The following is an 18719-nucleotide window of genomic DNA, read 5'->3' as shown; positions in this document are numbered from 1 at the left end:
TTCAGTTAAAAGGCTTGCACCCAGTTATAATTGGTCATGAGAAGCTTTGTTATACAACTAAGTCCACATTTTTCACCTTGCTGAAAGAAAGAAGTTCCTTGGCAATGATAAAAAGATTCAGTGGAAATCTTATACCTTTATTCACTGCAATTCTCTTCTACATGCCAGTACAAGTGCTTTATGCAGTCACAGGATGAACTGGACCAAGAACTGATCTGACTAAAATTTTTGTGGAGAGAAACAGGAAAGATAAATGGGGGTAATTTTCAGAGGATCACTTCACTGATTTTCACCACGGAACTATATAAGTAGCTGTGCTGTCATAATGGAAAGAATTGTGATGGAGCACCATGTATGAGTTGGTAGGATAGTGAATAGATTGATAATAAGGAATGCTAAACCTACTCCTAAATTAATACATAACAGATTATGCCTTCATTTCTGTCATTGTGATTTTTTTTTTTTTAAAGGGAGACAAGATGATCTCGGTAAACAGCCCATAAAGCAGGACTTAAACTATAGACCAAATACCCACTAATGACATTGCTAGGAGAGGAAAAAGATCAAAACCTGAGCAGCAGCAACACTGCACTTGATACATAAAGTTGCTACTTCCCTGCTGATCCTATCATCAGATAACAGAAGAATATGGTCTGAACATTAAAAAAATAAATAAATGGAAAAAAGAGAGAATAACTTAGAAAAAAGATGCATACTTATCTATTTATTTAGAAATGAATGAAATTATTTCTGTTCACTGACACAATTAAGATTATTTTCTAAAAAGAGCTCCACTTACTAGAAAAAAATGCAATTTATGTTTAGCAAATGAAGTGTCAATGTACTTCTCAGATCATTTGAGCAGTAATAGAACTGTCATATTAATTCCAGAGCATAATCTTTATTTATTTTAAATTTTATATTAATTTCATCATGACAAAATAAGCAATCTCTAGCCACACTATTCACCCAGTCTGAATGGCATGGAATTTAATTCCTAATGGACTGTATGTGAAGCACATTTATTTCCCCACAGTGATCTTCATTCAGCTCATTGATTCCACCAAAATTAACATCTTTCATTATGTCAGTGGCTGAGATCCACTTTGTTTATACTTTTCTTAGGTAAGAAAAATGTACAACAGTATAAAAAATGAAATAAGTTTCAGATAATTAAAAATTTTAGGATAACTTCCCTTCAAATTTAGTACATAAAAATAATGTATTTTGAAGAGAGGAGGGAAGAACAATGGGAAATGTAGCATTTTAAACAACTGAATAATCAGCTTATGTTTCTGTGATAGCAAATAACAGTGAGAATTGCTAGAAATAGTCAATCTTGTTTCTGAGTACAGGAAATGTGCAGCCTTTGGTTTCAATTGTAAGAAGTAAACAGCATTTTCAGGGATCATATTATACCCTAAATTCCATTAAAAACTGACAGCCAGAGGTGGTAGGTATAGGAATCATCTCTGTACTTAAAGTGCTGACCATTGCAGGAATTGAGCTAACAAGAAGTACTTCATCACTAATAGCTTTCATGTGTTCTTCCAATATCTGTTTCATAATCACTACTATAATTTCACTGCAATAAGTACTTTTTTCTACAAGTAAAAATTCTAATTATTGCAGTACATTCATTTCTTCCTTACTTTAATTTGTTCTACTTACATGTGTCTTCCATGCTGCTGAAAGTGCCCTAGTTTTCAAGTTGATCTCCAAAAAAGACTCTGCCAAAGAGTCTGTTCCCTTCTTTCCTGTAGCTCCCCTTTAGATACTCAAAGGCTGCTACCTGGTCACCTTGGAGCTTTCTATTCTCCGGGCTGCACAGCCCCAGCTTTCTCAGCCTGTCCTCATAGGAGAGGTGTTCCATTCCATGGACCATTTTTGAGGCCCTTCTCTGGACACGCTCCAACAGATCAATGTCTCTCCTGTACTGACGATTCCACATCTGGATGCAGATGTGACCACAGCTTAAATCTCAAATAGCACCATGCAGGTCTTCACTATTTTCCATTCTATAAACTATCGTTGTGACTTTGGAACACCTCAGTTTGAGTTTCAGTAGCATAAGTGATCTGTCTTTTAATAACTTAGTGTAGGAGAACTACAGTACCCTAACCGTCTGCTTTATACTGAACTCTTTGAAGCGGCCAATTTTATCTTCCAGAATGTGGCTGTTGCACATGCTGAGTGCTGATTGCAAGTATTATCACAAGAGAATCACTCAATATTTAAGTAAATTATTCTTCTTTTAAAGGCGTTCTTTTATACTTTTATATGCCTGCTGACTTAATTGCACCAGGAGGAAACTGACAAATAGCATCATTCAATTCCATGGCTGCTGTTGCTGCTGCATTATATTTATCAAACAAATTGGGAAGAGGAAGAGAACTACAAAAAATCAACTACCTGCAGCGTCTCAAGAAAATTAACCAACAACCACCTCAAAAAATGTCTACTCTAGAGCAAAGAAATAGGTTGGCAACAAAAGAAAAACCTGTACTATAGTGCAACCAGAATGGTTTATATGTCTAATGAGATGGGAACAGTTTTTGGAAAGGACCTGAAAGATTCATAGCTTTTCGTACCCTAAAGACCTGGTTTACAGAGAGCTTGTGAAATATCAAATACAGATAGGAGCCCTAAAAATAAGAATATAATCAGCATGTCTAGTGGGCATTTTTTCTTACTTTTTGTATTGGTGGGCTTTTGATAAGAAAATTAAAAAATGAGCAAAGATTAGAGGTCTTGAAGACCTAGCGTTCTTAAGCATGAACAACCTGAACTCACCTTACATTCCTCAGTGCCCTCTGCCATGCCAAGTTAAATCCTTTTTTGGCCTCATCTTCTTTTTTCATTTTTGTTTCTTACAGTATGGTGTGAATCACCTTCTCTGCTCTATAACAAAATAGTCATTTCACTCAATACGGTGAGATAATTTCAAATATTGTTTCTCTCCCTGGGGGAAACAAAGGTGGACAGGGGAAACAAAGATGGACAGAGGAAACAAACCTTTTACTTAAATGTGTTGCATCCTCCAGTAGCTTACCACTATCTGGAATTAATATTTAGCATGGATTCTTTTCCAGGGATTAAGATCAAGTTAATAAAATCTATAGCTTTTCATATAAAAACTGTTTTTTTCCCTACATTCATATCCAGTGTAACATTGTGGATTTGAAGTGTTCTAATTTGAGTATAATTAAAGTAATGGTAAAACTAAAGGCCATATGTGCGACCTTCTGAAAGGGAATTTGAAAATATACATCATCATCTACTTTAGCCAAGTGTTTATGTGAAGCATTTGGACTAATTAAATCATAGGCTTCAATTACAGTATTTAATCACTTCCAGTAGTACTGAAAAAAGTGCGTATAAGGAATTGAAGATCTTTATGAAACCCAGAGGATCATTTAGAAGTTTTATTTTTCTTTGTCCAGATAGCAAAATTCTGCTGTTAAATTTAACAAAGTGCACAGTGTGCTACCTGAACACGGTTTACAAAATCCCATCAAAGGATCAGATACTCTACAATTGGAGACATACATTCGGAACAGTCAGTATCCAACTGCTTCTAAAACCTTGTTCTTATTTGAGTGCCTGCATGGAAGGAAAAGTCTCTGTGGTAGTTGTTATTCAAAGTAGATTTGCTCTCCCTTTGAGAATATCTCATTAAATGTCACTCAGTGCAGAGAAAAGAAATGCAGAAAAACAGAAACAAAAAAGTAGCACCCACAAGGCTAAAAAGAGCTGAACTGGAGCTAACACCAACAGGACACTTTACTGTGCATACACATAAATGTTCTTATGCTATACAAAGAAGGGTGATGAAGGAATCTACAAGAAAGAACAGCTAAGTTCCTGACAGGGGAAATACGACACAGTAACACCAGGTAAGAAATTGTTTCCCTGTGGGATCTGGAAAATATCAATTTACTTCACATGCTTAAAAACTGGATGGATTAAAATATATTTCGTTCTTTGATAACATTGAAAGATTCAAATATTATAGTAGCTTTTCTGACCATTTGTCTGAATCTGACAAAACTGGAGACCATTTGAAAAACACTAATAAACTCAGCAGGGTACACAGTTCCAAAGCTAGAGAGACTATACTTCTTTTGTATTTTTTATATGAATGTGCTGTCCTATGCAGGAGAAGTGAAATTACACAATGTTGCGTTCCAAGACATTTTAATAAAGCCATTTTTAATTCTTCTAGAAAAAAAGAGATTGACCTCCTATATATTTTTAAGGTTTTTTTTTTTTTTTTAATGTTTAGATACCAGGTATTTCTCTAACCAATCTTTGTAAATTATAATAAATCAAATAATTGACAGCATCCAGAATTCTTTCTTTTGCATGTATTCCTGTCTTTTTCTCTCACTACAGACATCAAAGTAGGTTTGCTTAGTTTCCTTTGTTTCAAAATAAACCCTTCTGTCTGTAAAGCAAAGGCTGTAGTGCTATTTAGAATCCTAAAACTACAACTGTACTTAAATGCCAAAAGCATGAATCCATTAGCTGCATGAAAGAAAGCAGGAAAAATATTTGCAGTGAGATAATTTTTTGCAGGGAGGTAATCCTTTCTCTCAGACAAACTGCTGTAGCTGAAAAATATTTCTACTCATTTCCAGACGTACTACGCTTCATAGTTGCCTGATCAAGATATTAAAAAGTCTTAAATAAGGTATTAAAAGGTAAAGGCAGGAAAGAAAAGTATATTTTGGAAAACCCAGAGTAAATTTAAATAAGGAACAGAGACATTATTAAAAATACTCCGGTTATAACTACCTCATTTTATCCCAGTATCTCTCCAGTTCCACTGTTCATATTAAAGATGGCTATATGCTATTGCAATATAGCACTAGCAGTACAGTTTATGGAGGCATCAAGAAGCTGTGCTCCGTAATGTAGCCTGATATTTCATGGCTTATAAAAATATTTTAATTGAGCCATACTTCAGTGATAAATGCATTTATCCTCTCCTTTACTGCAGTTGCTACTTCTGTAACACATGGTTTCCATGTCTGCTTTTTCCTATACATATCTGCTTTCCAATTGCCCTGAAGATTTCTGAATAAATCAGCGCTATATGGCAGGCTACTCCTTCATCCCAAGAGGAAATCCCGTGTGATTTATAGTTTATGGTTTCACTTGTATACATTCTAAAGGAGCAAGTAGTAGTTTTAATACAATTGAATTAAGCATTGTTTGTAAGGTTTACCACTGCTATTCTCTTAACTCTTATGTGGCTGATAAATCTATAGAAACTTTGCTTAGATATTTCTTCCCCTATCTAGTATTTTCACTAAGGTGTTTGTACTTCTATTTGTGTCTATCATCTGATTTTTCAGGGAGTTCTGAATCTGCTCCTCAACATTTTATGGAGTTTCAGTATTGATCATGGTTTTCTCCTGGCTTTTTTTTTTCTTTTTTCTTTTTTTTTTCCACACTTGTACTGGTCTACTCAGTGCTAATGGATTGACAGTAGTGCATATACTTCTTCATTCTTAAAGGTGGAGGAATGATAGAGCAACAGCTGTTTATAGGCTCCACTGTTTGCCCTCTGTGTTTTGAGATTTCTGTCATTTTTCAGCAGATTTGTATAATTTTTGTTCCTAAGATAAAGAAAAGCTATGTTGAAATTAAAATTACTTATTTCATATGCAACCTAAATTTCTTGGAAAAATTAAAGTTATTAGTGATTTCACTAAGCTTTAAAGTTTAATTTTTTTTCCTCTTTTTTTCTTGGGCTTTTAAATCGACTCCCCCCAGCAGAATCAATTGAACAATGAGGATGCCTACAAAATTGGCAGTGGAGATTAGGCATAGTCACACTCATGGATTTTTTTTCTCTGAACAATGGCTTATTGAGTGATAACAACAGAAAGAACAGACTCCTTGAATTTGCAAGATTTGCTATGTTCTCTGCCACTGCAGTGGTACCTCAGACATATTCAGTCTTGCAAAATGCATATGCTTAGATTTGCAATCCACTAGAAATAGATGTGCCAGACTGACTAGAAGGAAGCAGCCATTTTGTACCTATTTGTAAGGAAATGTTACCTAATATCAAGCTGACAATTAGAAAACATTTCTCCCTGTTTATTTTAACTTGTAAGTACTTGTTCCCTTTTTTTCTTTTTGAACACAAATTGTGATTTTAATCTTTGCTAACACAGTGCTAACCTATGCACTGCAACTACAGAAGTGTTCAGTTACAGTGAACACTTTACCATATGAACACCATTGAACAGCTGGGCACTGGCACACCCAAGTCTGTACATAAGCTAAGAAAGGCAATGACTCTTCTCTTCAGGCTGTGTTGTGGTGTGAACTTTATTTTGGTATATATCACAAAAACCAACTTTCAAAAACACTTCTGTAAAATTCTACAATAACATGTAAACAGTCTCTATCATGTTACAGCACTTCAATATATAGTTTAATAAAGAAACAACAATGCATTTAACTTAACATAGACCTTCATTGTTGTATGTACCAATTCTTCTATCATGATACATGGTTGTGTTTCCATTACTGAAGTCACAAATTACTCTTAGTAAAAAAGATACTTAGTGAATCAAGTAAGTGGAATACGATGTAAAGGTGGGGATATAAAGTAATAAGAAAGTAGAAACTCTTAGAGGAGGAGTGCAAAACCAGACAAAATCAAGTGAAACCACGGATCTATAAGCCCCTCTTAAATAAAGGAAGGCACTTCATATGAAATCATCAATATTAAAGTAGTGTTTTTTAAGGCACATTTAAGATTATGAGAATGACTTATTTACTAGATGCATCTTCATGCAGAAAAAAGAATGTCTTCAGAATCTACCAAATTTCACTGACAGTTACATTTATGCCAGTAAATTAAACAGGATCCGGAGGCACTTCTTAGCACTGGGTCTTAATTGCCTGTACTTTTAAAACAGTACCTATCATCTTTTGGGTTAGACAAATTCCCCTTCTCCCAGTTCCAAGGTATGTTAAGGAAGTTGGCACAGTTTAATGTGATCCCAAGAGCAAATCTACATGGGAGTACTCTATTTTGGGAGGTAAGAGATTGTAGCAGCATGAATCCATTCTAAGTCATTTCCTCTGGATGTCAGAGTGGTCCTAGATACATTTAATTGTGTTAGCATACATGTAAGTTACAGAGCTGGTTCTAAGAGATAAAAGTGAGAAAATAAAATAAGAAAAACATCTGTATTTTTAGTTTAGAATTGGTAAGATAAGTGTACATAATCACCTGAATTTAGATCCTCAAGTAATGGCCATATTTCATAAAGTCAGTGTAATAGATCATTGTCATAGAAATACAGATAGATATTTAATTATAGCAACAAAAATGATACCTTTAATTCTATATCTAACTTCCCTTGAGTTTTCAAAGAGCAGAATATAAATGAAGTAGAATGGCACGGGCCATTAGCTCTTCTGTGTTACAACTCTGACACAAGATCCTTTTGTATGGTACGACTACAACAGTAAGAAAATTGGACAATGAATTTACGGCTTCTTCAATGAAAATTACAATTGTCCAGTCACTGAAGTGGAGGATAGATAGATAACTACAATCTTGTGTGAGGGCTCAAGGCAACATTCAGAATAGAGGTTGTACAACAAGTTTGACAGGGTGCAGAAGAGGACACTGAGAACAAAGGCTGTCTCCAGGAGACGAGAGCAGAAGTCAAACGGACCACGTAATCTCTGCGTGATGACCACCCCGACTGGAGAAGTGAGCGAATAGAAGCAACTCCTGGCTCTGATCGGATGAGTGATTGGGTGGGCAGTTAGTGCCTGGACGAGAAGGAGACTTAAGAGTTCTGTTGACATGTACGGGGATGGAGAGTTACAGCAGGAAGCTTAGAGATGTATATAAGGGATGTCAGAACCTGCAATAAAGGATTTTGATTGCTCATGTATCTGAGTCTGTGCCTTCGGACATTGCAATCTTGTATTACCTAAATGGTATCTGTGTATAACAAATACACATAATATTACATTAAAAAACATCGGCTACTGGTTTTTATTCTATTCCATTTTTTCCTTAATTTACTTGATCTAGTGGGAAGCTATAGAAATTTGATCTCATTTTGAGACTATTCTTATTTCCTTGGTAAAGTTTCAATCTTTACCAAACTTCAGCCATTTGGCTCCTGCTCGTGTTTTTGCACACTGAGAATATGATACAGGTAGCGTGTCAGGCTTCAGAAACCAGCTCCTTTAAACTGGAAGAAATGATCTTACCAGTAGTTCTGCTGAGAAAAGATGAAGTATTGAGAGTAGACAATCCCATGACTGATTTTATTTGCCAACTTCATTGTAGTCAAGATCATATATGGGGAAGGAATTCTGTTTCCTGCAAATGGGGAATTAAGGGGAGACATCAATTACCCTCAGATGATGTGTCTTAGATTTTCCATCCTCTGTAAAGCATGTGTCACTGTTAGATAGAAATAAGTAGACTGTACTAATGATTTTGAAAACCAAGAAATCAGACTTTGATTGGTGGTCTGCCATGAGAAAAGAAGGAAATTAACAACAAGTGAAAACTACAATTCAATTTGGCAGATATCTATAGCTGATATCTGAAATGATGAAGTTGAAACAGCAGTCCTCTAAAGTATTGACTGACATGGACTTGGGTAAGAGGATCTCATCCTGAAATCAACAGAAACATTAACTTTTTTTCAGTGGTTTCTGTTTTTGGGGTGGGTGGAGGGGAAGGACCTGGCAACTGGTCAGGTGCTCACTCCAGCTCTGATTACCACATCATGGTAAAATGCAACACCTGTAACTTTCAGTGTAAATAGAAGAACAGATTTTGTTTTTCTTTTCTTTCAGAGTTATCAGTTTACCCCATGTGAGAGTAGGTTTCTTGCTTAATTCCATTAATTTTCTTCTCTCCAGTTCTTACCAGTTGGGAAGTACTTGCATTATGAAGGTAACTCAAGATAAAAAGGTAAAAATGTAGGGAACTGGCTTTTAATATGAGCGAATCCTTCATGACTTACTCTCTTTTCCTCCAAATAAATATATTCCTTAATTCCCTTTGTTTGAATGTTATTTATCTTTGTTATATCTTGTGACGATAAGTATTACTGGTCAATTGCAACTTTAACAGTTTCTTGTGACCCTGATGAATAGTTAAATCTTATCAAGTTGATTACTGTCCCATTTATCTCTTCTGTAACGCAATATAGGGTAAACAGAACTACTGTTTACACTTCCTGATAATAGTCTAATCTAGCATTACCTAATGTATTCTCATTTTTTACAATAAGAACACAGGGGCTGATGACTGAATATCACTTATTTTTGCTTCAGGAACTCCATGCTTCTAATTGTTCTCATGTCCCTCTATTTTTTCTATTCATGCTGCATTTTTTTTTTTTTTTTTTGTGAGAAAATAATCCAGTTTTTTCAAATTAATACAATGGTAGTATTTGGCACAATCTCAATTCTTTTAAATTTTTATTTGTTAGTTAGATAAGTAGACTGTTATATTATGCTCTTGACTTGATCTTTATAGTAGGAAATGAAAGCTGAAAACAAGTCTACCACTGAGGAAGAACAAATGAATACATCAGGACCAGGCTCAATGGAATACAGCTAAAATGCATTTTCCTCAAATTTCAAAGCGCACACGTGCAGGTGCTTGCTCCCAGTTATGCAGCAGAAATGATTGATCTCCATTTCTATTTACATTTGCTTGTGTTTTTGATTTTTTTAAATGAGGCACTAAACAATGTGAATTTTCACCAAACAATGAGAGACATAGGAGCTGCTGGAGTGTTATTTCCTCAGTTAAGAAAAGAAAGATCTGGAAGGAATAAAGGGAGGCACTGGAACAAAAGACAATGTTATATGTTTTCTAATATTATTTTGAATTTCTTAAATTTAGAATAACTCAATAACAACAAAAAAGTGCATGTTTAACATTTTGTGTTTTCCACTTCAGTACTTTATTGGCTAAGGAAACTAGCAGACTGCAAAATTTCTATTTTGCATTTACTTTGATTGATTAGGGTATAATTTATTGTTCTTTAAACAAAGAAACAGCCTGAGCTTTTCACAGGTTCTGATGTATGGTGTGCTCACAGAGATTTACAAATACTTTGTTTTAAAGGCAGAAAACTTTTCAGAAAACAAACAAAAGTAGATCAGCCAAAAGTAGAAGCTTTTGAAACATTAACTATAGCAACATGTAATGTAACCTCTTGTTTAAACTTTACAACATGTTGCTTCTAGCAATGCTATAAGGTATGTCTGGTAGCTAGTTAGCTCACCTGATCTGGCTTGCTTCTTTTTATGTTTAATGACATCCACCTGTATCATGACATCAGAGACAACACAGATGTTCCTGTAATCAAACTGAAATGAGAACTTTCATCAGCTGCAAAGAAGTCTGTCTTAAGTGTATATTATCCTGTGTTATATTCCTGCGCTTTGTGTTTGGATTCCAGTATTGTCCTTGGTGTAGGGAATTAATATTATCAGAGAGTTTGGATTATGTGACTGTGAAGTTGTATGGATCTTGTTTCTGCTATTACAATGAATGGCTTAGCTGTTTTTTTTTTTTCTTGTTCTTTACTTGAACTGCACATTATATTTTCCAATATAATTTGGCAAAATATTTCTTTTCAGAGCTCTACACCAAATGGTGTTGTCCATACTGGGTATATTCTGTTCTTTGGCATTAGTAATAATGACAGGCCCCTGCAGATGGTCTACTACTCTAAGGCAGACTTTGATTAATTCTGCTACAAATTTTATTGCAAGCCTAAATCATTACAATGTTGTTGCAGCCCTAATGTAAATCCGTGATTATTCCTTGGAAAGGGGATTCGAGGCTACTGGTCTTTTGTCAAAATTATTTTGGTTCTTGCAGGCTATCACGAGGCCTGCAGCCTCTGCTAGTGAATGAGTCACAAAAACAGAAATTGGAACCTGATGTTCTTGTCTTTTCATACAGAGAGTGATGGAATGACATGGCATTTAAAAAACCATCAGAAACTGACACTACTTCTAACAAAAGTCCTGTCATCATTACAGGACTGAGACAGAACTGGCATTAGCAATACAGAGACATCTCTGTAAGATACTCTTATCACACACAGAATCAAAATTAAGCAATAGATTTTGAAAATGGACACTTGTGTGTTGAAGCATTCAGTGTGGTGAGCTATATTTAATAGTGTTTATACATTTTCTTCCAGGTACAGACTTGCTAGCTGTTCAGGAGCAAAAAGGAGCGTTTTCTGTTTAATCAAGTTAAATTATTTGTACATAAAACCATGTTTCTTCTTGTCAGGTGTCTCCAAGAACTGTTTTTCTATCCACCGTTTCCATGTTTTTAACAGAACTTTCTTCAGGTAAATATGTCACTTTGAAAAGCAGTTGAAGTTTGCATTTTATTTAAAGTTACTTTCAGCTCACAAAAAGTACTTGCCCCATATTGTAGTTCTTATAGCAGTATGTAGATACAGTAAGATTACATCTCTTCCTTGGGAAAACAAACACAAAAACTACTATACTTTTACTGTTATTTGCATTCTAGCATTGTTTTGAACAGTTGCATCTCTGAATAAGTATTCACAACTGCAAAGCATTTAAACTAGTTTTGGTTAATGCAGATACAGCAATGAAGTGATGGTTAGTTTTATATGTGATCTGTTGAAATCAATTTCATTTGACAAAGTTTTAAACTGAAATTTCACAAAAGCTGTTCTCAGTAACATGTGGGCAAGAGAGGAGTAAGATTATAGTAAGATAACAGCTTTGACTCGCTCTTTAAAAACATTGTCACAGCAATGAGGTTAAGAAAAGGCAGGTAAAACACACTGTGAAATTCTTCATAGGGAAAAATATGGAGTTCCATTGAAACTAATGACTGAGGATGATCATTTATAATAGCACCAAGAGCAACTAAACTCACAGAAAATGAAATATGAAGAAGAGGGGAAAACAGAGGGGGAATAAAGCAATTCCTATGATGAGAGCTCAAACCTTTACAAATGTTTCCTTCGCTCCTCTTAATACAAGAATAAAACACAATTTCAGGAATAATTTTTAATGTAATTTGTGGTTTTCTAATTAAAAAAAGCTTTATATAGCACCTAATCTCTCTGTGCTTTTTTAGTATAGAAGCTAATATGGATGTTTTCTTAATTACTTTTGCACATAAGCCAGAATTTGGGTTTAGATTTCTTTTTCCTGTGCACGTATGCACCCACAGTAAATGGACTTTAGATCCCATGCTCTCAAGCACCTGGCTTTGAGCGTTTCTGGCCTTTGGCAAACAGTGACAAGCAATTTGTCCTCTGCAGCTTTACGCAGACAGAGGTGTATTTTTAGGCTATCTCACAATGAGTAACGCACTTTCCTTGCAGACATCTACAGGGTGGGGACTGGAACCCAGGGCTGTGCAGTGAATGGACGGAGAGGAACGCTCTGAGAAAGCTGCGGTACGTGTGCCGCTGCCGACAGACCTCGCTTGCTGCTGCCCCCGGCGGCAGGCCGCCCGGCTTTGCTGAAGCCCGGCTCCTCGGGAATGCTGGGAATGTTGAGTCAGGGACTGGCAGCCCAGCTTGCCGGGCTCGGAGCTGACTGAGGGACGCTCGCTGGGGGACAGAAAGACGAGGGACAGGAGCACGCAGCCCCCTCAAGATAAGAGCGGGGTCCCTCTGCCTCGCCCCGTGGGCGCTCGGCGGCCCCGGCTCTCCCTGCTGCCTCCTTCCTCCGTGCAAGCGAGATGTCAGCCGAACGTGATGTTGTAAAATCCATGTGAGGATGAAAGACAGATGCAACGATTTGAAAGGTGAGAAGCTTGAGGGAGAATATGGCTGTAATGCACTGCTGTGAATGTATTTTGATTAAGGCGATTGCTAGATACTGCTTTCTGCAACTGTCTGTAGTTGGAACTGGAAATGAAATTGCAGAGGTTTTTTATACTGCCTCAGAAATACACAGTAATAAATGGAACCAACTGCACATCTTCTGGTAAGAGAGTGCCTCTCCCTAAAGAATCGTCAGCCAGAAAACCTTCTTGCAATTTTTCCTAAAAGCAACCATAGGAATCTCTTTTCTTTTTTTTTTTTTTTTTTTTTTGGTGTGTGTGTGGTCTCCATTTAACAATATTATTGCTATTAAAGTTTTCTAGAATATAATTGCTAGGCTTTGAAAATTCCTGGCTTTATCTGTGAATGCTGGGTAATGTCTGGTGTTTTAAAATTGTGTCAGGAAAAAAAAAAAAAGACAGATTTGTGTTCTCTTCTACTGAAGGGAAAGCAGAAATAAACAGAAAGGATGTTATTTTGCAGTTATATAATTAATGAGTACTTCCAGAGGTTGCTCTTTTGTGATGCTGTGTGATTTTTGTTTTCTAAGATCATTTTAGGTAGGACAGGAGTGATGCAACTGATTCATTCCACGCACATATTCACTGAGGGTACACATGTATTTTGCTGAGGGCACCGGATAGCGATATGATGGAGGTGTTGTACATATACATATGTATATATTATTAGCGTGTGATTGATTTCTAGGGGGCTACCTGCTAAGCCCGTGATGGATGGATGGGAATCTACTCCCTTAGCGGCGAATTGATTATTTCCCTTTTGATGGACATCCCGGCCGGCCACTTGTGCTGGCAGACAGCAGCTCGTTGCAAATAGGCACAGCCAATAACTGCAGCCAAGAGGAGGGCAGATCCCACTTGTCAGGGTTAGTTTTCTGGTCGGCTTTTTAAATCAGTGCTTTCGCTGAACTATTTGTTTGTTTGAGATTTGTGGTTGCTTTTTTCTTTTTTTTCTTTTTTCCCCCGTCCTATTCCCGCGTCCCCTCCCCGCTGTGTAAACCCCGGCTGCCCCTTCCCGGCAGCCCCGCCGGCACCAGGCCCTGCCTGCCACCGCTCCTTCGAAGGGCGGGGAAGGTCCCCCCCTCCATTAAGTGACACTTCATTTCCCTGTGGCGACACTGAGGACGGAGACGATCCTCCGCCTCGCCCCCGCCCGCCTGAGGGAGGATGCTGTGGGGACGCGTTACCCCTCCTGCCTCAGGACGACTCCCCAGCGCTGCCCCAGTGGCTCTTTCCAGCCCTGCAGGCAGAGAGGCGCGGGTTGGACCCCCTTCCCATCACGACCACCGTCCCGGCTCCTCGGCTGGGCTCCCCGCAGACAGCAGTGGCGGCGCCGCGCCTCACAGGTACTCCTGTGGCAACCTGCTGGGAGCGCTGCCTTGAATTTTAATAAAAGAAAGCACTACCCCGTGCCCCGCCATCGCTCGGGAGAGAGGCTCCCTGTATCTACCTGACTTTCACGGCCATACGAGCCGCCTGCGAAGAGGAGGAGAAGTAAGGCGGGCGGCCACGCTCTCTCTAGCACCCGCAGCAGGGCCGGGAAGCGGCGCCAGCCTCGCCCCTCCCTGCGTGCCTGGCGGGAACGCCCCGCTCCCAGCGCTGCTCGAGGGCGGAGGCCGGCGCGCGGCGGTCCCGGGGAGGGTCTCCTCAGCGCCCCGCGGCTGCTTCACAGGGTCACCGCGCTGCTTGCCTGCAGTCAGGCAGTCCCCAGCTCGTTGCTGCTGGGTATTTTCTTCACCTGCCCTGTGGGAGAACGAAGGTTTTGTAGCCCCCGTCCGTTTGAGCAGTGCCTGTCCTCGTTTCTTCCTTCCTTGAACGCGAAAGAGAAAAAGATGCCTTTTTAAGATCCGCTTTTGTACGCGGGGAGTGTGTGATGGTAAGTTACTCCAGTTCCCTCTTGGAATACGTGGTGGAAGGTTTCTTATAGCTTTAACTGTAACCACTCATCTCAAAACGCAAGGCTTGGCTTCGTGCTGGGGTGTGTGCGTGGGAACTCCAGATCTCAGTGCTTTGAAGGAACCTCGCCATTACTGTTCCTGTGGTGTTGTCGTGAGAGAGTAGGTGCTAAAAGTACCAGCTCCAGCAGACGGCTGGGGCACGAGATTTTGGAGGTGGTGCTGAGGTGAGAAAGGCTGTTCCTGTGCTGTGGAAAGCGTGCTTTGGCAGCCAGCCGTTATGTTCCTGTAGGTCCTGGTTTAGGTGGTGGGGCTCTCCAGCATGGTGATGTGTTTATGAATAGAAAGCATCTCCTGTCTTGAAATAAAACGCAATTCTTTGATCAGTAGGTGTTTCAGCTCTTGTACTGCTTTCCATTCTTCCCAAAAGTGAAGGAGAAGGTTGGTATGCTGAGACATCTTGTCTCTTCCATTCTTGCTGGGTGAAATTGGTTCCTTGCATTAAGAATTGTTCATTTATTTGGTCTTCCTGAGCATAGGTCTCTTTATCTTCTGGCAGTTAGTAGCCAAGTTCATTATTAATGTATCACACTCTCTCGACTCCCTTTGGAGGACATCCATCTCACCACTTTTCTCTCCTATGAGTTCCTCAGCTCCCCTAACTTGCTGGTAGTCAAATGCTGGATCAGATTCTGATGAATGATAGAATAAGATGTAATTATTCATGCTAGTAGCCTCCTATCTTTTGCATGCTCTGAGGGCTGTAGGTGGAAAGGGAAAGGAGTGGCCAATATTCTTAGTAGCAAAATATCAAATGAGCTCATTCAGCCATCTTGGAGTGAAACCTTTAGAGAGCTAGATATTTGCCAGACATGTTTTTGTAAGGGATTGCTCAGGGTGATTTTCTCGCCTTGGGAAGATGATTCTTACAGACCTTTTAGGGATGACTAACATTGAAGTGTGGGTTGTTCACCCTTAAAGAGGGCAAGGCAACCAGCCAGTGTATGACTTCCAAGGCAACATATGCTCTTCCACCTGTATCTCTTATGGTGTTTGTTACATTTTTATCCTCTATGATGCATTTATTATTTTTTTTCAGTTAAATTTAGATTGTAGGAGGCCTGGGGTATACATGGAGATGTTTGTTCAGATTCACCTCAGAAAACTGTTCTGGTACTGCAATATTTTTGTAATGCGACTGCTCTCTTATTTGTGACATTATATTTGTTTTCTACAGGTTTATGACCGTGTTAAAATAAGTTTGCCAGCTGCTGTTGTCCTTTGGTAGTCTTATGTGTACTTACCAATAATGAGGGTTTCTCAACTTATTTTGCAGTATTTGTACTATCTTATTTTCTACAAAGTCCAGGAAAAAAGGCAAGAATTAATTTAAAGCAAAATGAGATTGTATCTTCTTTTTTGAGGATAGCAGCTGACCAAAAGAGAGCTGAGAAATGGAAGAATAAGCTGTCAAATTCTCTAAATAAACTGGACATTGTTTTTTCTTCAGGGTGATACAGGAAAATCCAAATGCAGATCAGCTGAAATATCAATTTAATCTTTTCCCAAAGCACTTGTTTTTTAATTGGTTGCACTTCTTTAAATGTAATGATTTATATTAAAATTATTCTGCAATCATAATAAGTAGCAAGATAGATTTATGACCGTTTGATGCTTTCCATATGCAAGGTATGGATCCTCTCACCATCACCCCACCCCTCCTTCTTCTAGCTGAATCCATTTCCTAGGTGAATGATGTAGGCTATTTGTGGCAACCAAGAAAGCTTATAAACAAAGATATCCAGTGTTTTTGTATAGGAAAATGTGAATATCTTTCATGAATAAATGTTGGTAGTCTGATATTTAAGTTTTAATATTGCTTTCTTGGTTGTTGATTTCAGAGAAATGTTGCGATTCATTTAGTGATGGTGGTTTTGAAATACTTGGCTTTAGAATGTCTTAATAGCCAGCTTTTGTTTTGCAATAGTTTTAACAGCCTCAGCTCTTTCCAGAGAGGCTGTCAGATGCTGAGCTCTGACCCAGTGGAGAACAGTAGCAAAGATGCCCTAGCACTTCTCTGGATAAGGTTCTGTTACAGAACCTAGAATTCCTACATGATATTACAAGTGCAGGCTTTCAAGTGGGCATGTTCAGAAAGTTTAATAGCACTGTGATCTCTAATTTGTAACAATAATGAGAGGGAACTGTAGTATCAGGATTGCTATTTTTAGGCTTGCATAAGTAATGTGTCTCAGAATTTGAGGTATACTTAATACGGTCAAGCATATATTGGATATGTGAGTATGTATTACATTTTGGATATTTAGAAAAGCCTATTTTTTTCTGAAAAGTTTTAGGATCAGGTTTTTGAAAGGTGACATCAGCTTTCTAGACCACAGTAAGGGTAGCTTAAAAACTCACTTTCACAATCTGGCAGGAAATCACTAGAGAAAGCAATGTATGCAAACTCCACTAATGACTGCCTAGCTGTCTATAATGTGCTATCTTTTTCTAAGGAAGTCAAAGAAGTATAGGAAAAGTCTGTGCTGTTCCTAAATTTGGCTTAACAGATCATACATTACCCAGAACATTGGTAATATGTGGAATACTTTTCCTTCTGGTAAGTAGTTCACTTGGTTTGGATGGTGCTTTATCAGCAATACTATTCTACTGACTTTGAGAGGCTAAGAGAGCACTCTTTGGTGATTGCATTCCAATTTCTAATGGAAGCTTATTGTGTCCAGGCACAACTCCCCTATTTGGCATCTATTTGGATTGTCTAGTCACAAAAATAACAAATGAAATGGATTTGGAGACCTTAGTTCTCCAGTTCTCAGAAATGAGACTTTGACTCCTTGACTTCTTGTCAAATAGGAGTTTGATTGTGTTGGAAGTTGTTCTGCTGCTGCTTCAGTTTTCAGTATTGTTAACTAAGCACTTCTCATGGCTAGTAAAATTAATTTACAAGTAGTTTGCTGATGTGTATTTTATTATGTCTGTGATATATGCAGAGTCGCAATCCTTTATTTTTAATAAAAAGCCATAGCCTGTATTTCTGTGGTCACGTGAACTTTGATTTAAACACTTTTTTTTTAGTAATACATTCTTTTCCCAAAATATACTTTTGTTGCAATTTCAGTTCTTACAATGCAGGTTTTTAAACAACTCGGGGTAGTAAACAAACATGACATGGTAAAGCATGACTGTTTTTATGCGTGAGATGCTGTTGCTCTCAGATGCTACTCTGGAAGGCAGAGTTTGCTTTGTGAAGCATGCTCATTTTTGGAGACTAAGTACTGGCAGTTGTTGTGTGCCTTGGCATTTACATATCTCTTTCACAGGCCTCATTTAAAATCCGCTTAGGTGATTTTGTTCCCCTTAAATTTTCTTCTTAAGAAAAGCAGTTGTGATCTGCATCTGTCATCAATGTGAGCTGTTCACAGCAGAAGCCTGGAATGACATCTCGCTTACACCTGTGAATTGGCACGATTATGCTTGACTAAGGGTTCAGTGTGAGTGCAAAGGTAGAAGATCAGGTCATGTGAAGTTGTTAGTGGCCAGAAGTGGCTGGGAAACTATTTTGAGCCTTATCTGGGAATAAAGAAAAAGAGAATTGTAGAAGTGAATTGCTTTCCAACAGTTCTGGGGCGCTGACTTTGTGCTGAATGAGTGGTAATGTAGTAAAGCACGTATCACCTGTAGAGTCTGCATTCCTTCAGAGGATTTTGATCTAATGTGCCTGTGGCACAGCCAGTTTCATTTTTTGGGTGTGATCGTAAAAAGTGTGAACCCTTCCATCCTGGTGAGGAGAAGAGAGATGTTCATTACGTTATTAAATTCTGATGGCTTTGAAGAGTGCTGGATGCACAAATCAATATTTTTTTTCTTAATTTATATTAGAAGTCAGTATGCATATCACTGCTCTTGAGCCCAAGAAATGTAAAATGCGGAGT

At 38.2% G+C, this 18719-nt stretch overlaps 1 protein-coding gene and 1 long non-coding RNA gene across 2 annotated transcripts in view; one reads left to right on the top strand and one right to left on the bottom strand.

Moving 5' to 3' along the window:
- Positions 1–6328: 6328 nt before the first annotated feature.
- LOC109369922 (uncharacterized) lies at positions 6329–14436 on the bottom strand. The gene is made up of 4 exons (XR_014886391.1): positions 14322–14436; positions 10302–10386; positions 8260–8371; positions 6329–7904 (listed from the first exon to the last, which is right to left on the bottom strand). It is a non-coding gene; the product is annotated as an uncharacterized LOC109369922 (long non-coding RNA).
- Positions 12448–18719, top strand: part of ERC2 (ELKS/RAB6-interacting/CAST family member 2) — a 371864-nt gene continuing 365592 nt past the window's right edge. The window contains exon 1 of the mRNA XM_085235975.1: positions 12448–12832. The gene's annotated coding sequence lies outside the window, so the exon portion shown is untranslated. The remainder of the gene's footprint in view (positions 12833–18719) is intronic.

The sequence above is a fragment of the Meleagris gallopavo genome, chromosome 14, assembly GCF_905368555.1.
Source record: "Meleagris gallopavo chromosome 14, MGAL_WU_HG_1.1, whole genome shotgun sequence".
Classification (NCBI taxonomy): domain Eukaryota; kingdom Metazoa; phylum Chordata; class Aves; order Galliformes; family Phasianidae; genus Meleagris; species Meleagris gallopavo.
This window is presented reverse-complemented; position numbering and strand designations above follow the sequence as displayed.